Source organism: Microtus oregoni, unplaced genomic scaffold, assembly GCF_018167655.1.
Source record: "Microtus oregoni isolate MIOR12 unplaced genomic scaffold, Mior012 000035F_ref0000213, whole genome shotgun sequence".
In the NCBI taxonomy this organism is placed as follows: domain Eukaryota; kingdom Metazoa; phylum Chordata; class Mammalia; order Rodentia; family Cricetidae; genus Microtus; species Microtus oregoni.
Window position 1 is genome coordinate 22,756,360 of NW_024543094.1, and position 7,914 is coordinate 22,764,273.

Sequence of the window (7,914 nt, forward strand, 5' to 3'; positions counted from 1 at the left end):
TAATGCTTTTGTACACTGTAATGATTGGTCATTCGTATTGGTTTAATAAAACACTGATTGGCCGGCAATCAGGCAGGAATTATAGGCAGGGTAATCAGACTAAGAAAATTCCAAAAAGAAAAAAAGCAGAGACACAGTCACTAGCCAAACACAGGACAAACAAGATAAAAATGCCTCACTGAGAAAGGGTACCAAGCCATGTTGCTAAACATAGGTAAAAAATATGAGTTAAGTTGTAAGAGCTAGTTAATAATAAGTCTGTACAATAGGCCAAAAAGTTTATAATTTTTTTAAAAAAGAGGAAGCAAGATGAGAATGCTGTACTGAGAAAAGGCACCAACCCACATGGTTAAATATAGATAAGAATTATGTGTTAATTTAAGTTATAAGAGCTAGTTAATAATAAGCCTGAGCAATAGACCAAATAGTTTATAATTAATATAAGCCTCTGTATGTTTCTTTGGGACTGAATGGCTGTGGGACCAGGAAGGACAGAAATTTCTGTTTACAAAAAAACAAGAATTATAGCTACCTGGTAGAGTGCTTGCTTAGCATATGAGGCACTAGGCCCAAGACTCAACATTAGGAAAAAAAGGGGGTGGAGGCTCCTGTATCTTCCCTTTAGATGGTGTTACTGTCTGTAGTGAATTTTCATATGTTGAAGTATTAATTCCAGTTCTTGGAAATGCTTCCTTTTTTACAGATTCTTTAGAAAATTCATTAAGTTAAAATGGGTCATTTTGATGAATCCTAATCCAGTATTATCAGTGAGTGTCCTTATGAAGAAAAAAAGATTAGGGAACACAAATATACTTGAGAATTGAAGGACACACACCATAACGACCACTGGGAAGAGGTCATATATACTCCAAAAGAAAGATTTAGAACAGATCCTTCTCTACCATCCCAGAAAAATTTTTGTTCTTCTGACACCCTCATCCCAGATTCCCTGCTTCTTAAACTGTGAGAAAACCAACTTCTATTGTTTTTAAACCACATGATCTACTTTGTTATGGCAAACATAGGCAAGTAACACAGGTAAGAGTCAGTATTTCTTTCTCTGTGTGACTAGTTCCCCTGCAGGCAGATGGGTAGTTCTGTATCTCGTGAGTAGAACAGTACCTGTCACATGAAAGGTTTTAATAGTTGGGATGCCATTCTAATGTTCTTGACTCCATTAATATTAGTGCCAGTTCTTCAGTATAATAATTTTTACAATTTGTTTGCATATAAAATTTGCAGCCCAGAATCCAGACTTTGCTGGCAATGAAGGTAGTACTTTGGTCTCTCTTACTTTTTCTTATTTCTCAGTTGACTCCAAACTTCACCAAGGCAGAATCCATGCTTTGTTTTCTGATATCACTCTGCCTCTTGGAAGTGGTAGGGACCCTGCCAGTATTTTACTAAATAAGATTTTATTTATATGTTTTCTGAAATTGGCATGGTGCACTTTTTAAAGTTATACTTGTTCCTTCAAGAATTTCTATGTGTGTATGGTCACTTTTACTCCCCATGCTCTCAGATCCGCCTTACAGCTCTACTAACCTCCTCCTCTATATAGCTCCACCTCCCACATTCATGTCTTTTGGGTTTTGTCTTGTGACGCACTGAGTTTAGCCCTCTGTGTAACCCTAGGTATGAAATTGTCCAATGCAGCCTGAGGGAGTTCACTGGTGGATACTCATAGGAAGACATGACTTTCCCTCCTTCAAAATCCACCAAGAAGTCTTTAGTTCAGCCATCACCGTAAGGTCCATGAGCTTCTCCTTCATCCACACCTGGCTATTGCCAGGTCCCGTCAACTGCTGTGTGCTCTTGCTTACAAAATGCATATTGCAATCTCCAGCTGGAGTCCAGGGCTCTAAAGGGCAGGGATTTTCCTAAATGATTGAAATTCTGCCCTCTCCTAGTAGAGGTTTAATAAATTTACGCATGTGCCCTTCTTTACTTAAATTGGTTCGATTACACTTAATTTTTAAGAACTAAAGTCACATAGAAACAAAACAGACAAAACCCAAACACAAAACCGTAGCTTTTCTCACTTCTTTGTGTTTTCTGTTTGTTTATTTGGGTTTTTCTTAGAAATTGTGGTGATTTCCTTCTGAAAAAGAAACATTAAAGCCTTAGCCATGTTTCCACTCTTGAGTCGTCAATTAAGCCTGTTTAGTTTGAGATAATTGAAGAGCCATCTCCTGTATTAACTCATCTGCAACTTTGGACAGCATTTCTTTGCAATTCTTTCCAAATGGAAGGTTCTACACCTGTGCTCCAAACCCCACCAGGACCTCTCAACGCTTTCAAACCTCTCTCTTCTAAATTGCCTCCTAAATTCTCGCTGTTTTCAGGATCACTTTTTCTCCACTCTCCCAACTGAGATGAACTCAGCTGGTTACCCTACCAGTTCCAGGATAAAGAACAGGTCTTTCTGGGAAGAGGGCATTTATATTTCCCCCATGTTTAAAGCAACATTTCTCAGGAAGAGATGTCAGTGGAAAAAGATAGCATGCCCATGCTGTTTGAAGTTTAGCTAGAGCTTCTGTTTGCTGCCATTCACTTCATCCACTGTGGCTTCCTCTGTCTGACTGTCAAGACGAAGTCAACTGGCAGAAGAGCCCAGGACTCAGTGGAGGTGGCAAGAGCTAGTGTGGACCTGGTGAGATTGGGGCTTCACAAAAGGAAGAAACTGAAAATGGGAATGGAATCTCCACATAGCAATGAGAAGCTGTGGGAAGAGCCTAAAAGAGGGTGCCAATATATCATCTTCTCTGTGGATGAGTTTTATAAACTGAAAACTTGGGAAAATCGAGAAGGGGAAAAAAGGATTCTAGACCGAAGGAGCAACTTGCACACTACTCCTGACTGTGAAGGAGAGAAGATGGCCCTAAATTCAAAAGGAAGGTCAGAGTGACTGGCATAGGGCAGGGCCAGGGAATGAGTCCTCAGAGGCAGACAGATGGGGGACTTCTCTAGGTTCTGGCTATGTGCAGACAGCAAAGGTCTTTTATCTTGTTCATATACGATACCTTTCTAAAAATGAAAATAAAAACTTTACTGTGTTGTTACAAGGATGACTCCATTGGTGAAGTGTGTCCTCGCAAGCATGAGGACATGTTTCAACCAGTACCACAAGGTAAACAAAGGCTGTATGGTGGCGTGTGTTTGTCGTCCTAGGTAGGGGAAGCAGAGGCAGGGGATTCCTGCGGCTCCATGCTGTCAGCATCGTCTAATTCTTAAGTTCTGGGCTAGTCCCACCCAAAAAGGATGACACTTGAGAATGATACCTAAGCTTGTCTTTTGTTCTCTACATACAGATGCTCATGTGTGTACGTGTGTGTGCACGCGCACTTGCACATGAACAAACACACAAACACACATGTATGTACACACACAGGATAAAAGAACAGTTTTAGGAAAAATTTACGCAACAAGATAGAACAGAAAACATAGACTTCCAATATACTTCTTGTTCCTCACACAGTTTCCCTGTTACTAACATCTTGCCATTTGTGTGTTACATTTGTTATAATATCAACATCGGTGAATCATTACACTAATTGGACAAAGGAGACTGTGCTGTGTGTGTGTGTGTTTTGTCTGTGTATGTGTGTGAAAACAATAATAGTTACAGAAGAGAGCAATGCGTTTGAGAAGGGAATGTGACAGAGGGGACATGGAGAGAGTTGGGAGTAGAGGGTTAGAAATTATGCAAACACAGTGTTCTCACTACAACGTTCTCAAAAATGGCTCATGAACTAAAGTATGAAAATATGAGGTCTTACTGGAGTAGGGTCCTGACTCAGCTTGAATAGTGGCCTTACAAAAGTGGAAATGTGAACAGAGGAAGAAGGTTAAGTAAGCCTGAAGGTCACATCAAGCCAACGACAGAGTTCAGAACAGACTCCTCGCTTAGTGCTTCAGTAGCAGCCAACCCAGTTGTCACTTGTACTTCTGGTCTTGACACTGGAGAAAAACAAGTTTAGGTCAGTCTTCATGGTGGTCTGTGACTGTGTGTGTGGTCTGTGACATTGTGTGTGGTCTGTGACAGTGTGTGTGTGTGGTCTGTGACATTGTGTGTGGTCTGTGACAGTGTGTGTGTGTGGTCTGTGACAGCGTGTGTGGTCTGTGACAGTGTGTGTGTGTGGTCTGTGACAATCTATGTGTGGTCTGTGACATTGTGTGTGTGGTCTGTGACAGTGTGTGTGTGGTCTGTGACAGTGTGTGTGTGGTCTGTGACAGGGTGTGTGGTCTGTGACAGTGTGTGTGTGGTCTGTGACAGTGTGTGTGTGGTCTGTGACAGTGTGTGTGTGGTCTGTGACAGTGTGTGTGGTCTTTGACAACAGTGCTTGGAAACTGCTAAACATGCTGTACACAATAATTTCATTCACCAGTTTTCAAAAATTAAAATCAGGAGGGTTCTCTTATCTTCTAACTATGGATTTTTTTTTTTTTTGGTTTGATGTTCTTTCATTTTATTTTTTTTTCTTTTTTTTTTAATTTATTTACTTATTAAAGATTTCTGTCTCTTCCCAGCCACCGCCTCCCATTTCCCTCCCCCTCCCCCAATTAAGTCCCCCCCCTCTCAGCCCGAAAAGCAATCAGGGTTCCCTGTCCTGTGGGAAGTCCAAGGAACCCCCACCTCCATCCAGGTCTAGTAAGTTGAGCATCCAAACTGCCTAGGCTCCCACAAAGCCAGTACGTGCAGTAGGATCAGAAACCCAGTGCCATTGTTCTTGAGTTCTCAGTAGTCCTCATTGTCCGTTATGTTCAGAGAGTCCGGTTTTATCCCAGGCTTTTCCAGACCCAGGCCAGCTGGTCTTGGTGAGTTCCCAGTAGAACATCCCCATTGTCTCAGTGTGTGGGTGCACCCCTCATGGTCCTGAGTTCCTTGCTCGTGCTCTCTCTCCTTCTGCTCCTGATTTGGACCTTGAGAATTCAGTCCTGTGCTCCAATGTGGGTCTCTGTCTCTGTCTCCTTTCATCGCTTGCTGAAGGTTAATATTCAGGAGGATGCCTATATGTTTTTCTTTGGGTTCTCCTTATTTAGCTTCTCTAGGATCACTAATTATAGGCTCAATGTCCTTGGTTTATGGCTAGAAACCAAATATGAGTGAGTACATACCATGTTCCTCTTTTTGTGTCTGGCTTACCTCACTGAGGATAGTGTTTTCTATTTCCATCCATTTGTATGCAAAATTCAAGAAGTCCTTGTTTCTTACTGCTGAATAATACTCTAATATGTATATATTCCATACTTTCTTCATCCATTCTTCCATTGAAGGGCATCTAGGTTGTTTCCAGGTTCTGGCTATGACAAACAATGCTGCTATGAACATAGTAGAGCATATACTTTTGATGTATGATAAGGCCTCTCTTGGGTATATTCCCAAGAGTGGTATTGCGGGGTCCAGGGGTAAGTTGATCCCAAATTTCCTGAGAAACCGCCACACTGCTTTCCAAAGTGGTTGCACAAGTTTGCATTCCCACCAGCAATGGATGAGTGTACCCCTTTCTCCACAACCTCTCCAACAAAGGCTATCATTGGTGTTTTTGATTTTCGCCATTCTGACAGGTGTAAGATGGTATCTTAAAGTTGTCTTGATTTGCATTTCCCTGATCGCTAAGGAAGTTGAGCATGACCTTAAGTGTCTTTTGGCCATTTGAAGTTCTTCTGTTGAGAATTCTCTGTTCAGCTCAATGCCCCATTTTATAATTGGGTTGGTTAGCCTTTTACAGTCTAGTTTCTTGAGTTCTTTATATATTTTGGAGATCAGACCTTTGTCAGTTGCGGGGTTGGTGAAGATCTTCTCCCAGTTAGTGGGTTGCCTTTGTGTCTTAGTGACAGTGTCCTTTGCTTTACAGAAGCTTCTCAGTCTCAGGAGGTCCCATTTATTCAATGAGGTCCTTAATGTCTGTGCTGCTGGGGTTGTATGTAAGAAGTGGTCTCCTGTGCCCATGTGTTGTAGAGTACTTCCCACTTTCTCTTCTATCAGGTTTAGTGTGTTCAGACTGATATTGAGGTCTTTAATCCATTTGGATTTGAGTTTTGTGCATGGTGATAGATATGGATCTATTTTCATTCTTCTACAGGTTGACATCCAGTTTTGCCAGCACAATTTGTTGAAGATGCTCTCTTTTTTCCATTGTATACTTTTAGCTCCTTTATCAAAAATCAGGTGTTCATAGGTTTGTGGGTTAATGTCAGGGTCTTCTATTCGATTCCATTGGTCGACTTCTCTGTTTTTATGCCAATACCAAGCTGTTTTCAATACTGTAGCTCTGTAATAGAGTTTGAAGTCAGGGATGGTAATGCCTCCAGACGCTCCTTTGTTGTATAAGATTGTTTTGGCTATCCTGGGTTTTTTGTTTTTCCATATAAAGTTGATTATTGTCTTCTCCAGATCTGTGAAGAATTTTGATGGGATCTTGATGGGGATTGCATTGAATCTATAGATTGCTTTTGGTAGAATTGCCATTTTTACTATGTTGATCCTCCCAATCCAGGAGCAAGGAAGATCTTTCCATTTTCTGGTGTCCTCTTCAATTTCTTTCTTCAAAGACTTAAAGTTCTTGTCAAATAGATCTTTCACATCCTTGGTCAGAGTTACCCCAAGATATTTTATGCTATTTGTGGCTATCGTGAAAGGTGATGCTTCTCTAATTTCCCTCTCTGTTTCCTTATCCTTAGTGTATAGGAAGGCCACTGATTTTTTGGAGTTGATCTTGTATCCTGCCACATTACTAAAGGTGTTTATCAGCTGTAGGAGTTCTTTGGTAGAGTTTTTGGGGTCGCTTATGTATACTATCATATCATCTGCAAATAACGAGAGCTTAACTTCTTCTTTTCCGATATGAATCCCCTTGATCGATTTATGTTGTCTTATTGCTATTGCTAGAACTTCAAGCACTATATTGAAGAGGTATGGAGAGAGTGGACATCCTTGTCGTGTTCCTGATTTTAGTGGGATGGCTTTGAGTTTTTCTCCATTTAATTTAATGTTAGCTGACGGCTTGCTGTAAATAGCTTTTATTATATTTAGGTATGACCCTTGTATCCCTAATCTCTCCAAGACTTTTATCATAAAGGGGTGTTGAATTTTGTCAAATGCTTTTTCAGCATCTAATGAAATGATCATATGGTTTTTTTCTTTCAGTTGATTTATATGCTGGATTACATTGATAGATTTGCGTATGTTGAACCAGCCCTGCATCTCTGGGATGAAGCCTACTTGATCATAATGGATAATTTTTCTAATGTGTTCTTGGATTCGGTTTGCCAGTATTTTATTGAGAATTTTTGCGTCGATATTCATGAGTGAGATAGGCCTGTAATTTTCTTTCTTGGTTGGGTCTTTGTGTGGTTTTGGTATCAGGGTAACTGTAGCTTCATAAAAGGAATTTGGCAATGACTCTTCTGTTTCTATATTGTGAAATACATTAAGGAGTATAGGTATTAGGTCTTCTTGGAAGTTCTGGTAGAATTCTGCATTGAAACCATCTGGTCCTGGGCTTTTTTTGGAAGGTAGATTTTTGATAACGGTTTCTAGTTCTTCGCGACTAACAGGTCTATTTAGATCGTTCACCTGGTTTTGGTTTAGCTTTGGTATGTGGCACTTATCTAAAAACATGTCCATTTCTTTTGCATTTTCTAGTTTTGCGGCATACAGGCTTTTGTAGTAAGATCTAATGAGTCTCTGAATTTCCTCTGTGTCTGTGGTTATGTCCCCCTTTTCATTTCTGATCTTATTTATTTGCGTGTTCTCTCTGTCGTTTAATTAGTTTGGATACGGGTTTGTCGATCTTGTTGATTTTCTCCAAGAACCAACTTTTTGTTTCATTGATTCTTTGGACTGTTTTCTGCGTTTCTATTTTGTTGATTTCCGCCCTCAGTTTGATTATTTCCAGTCTTCTGCTCCTC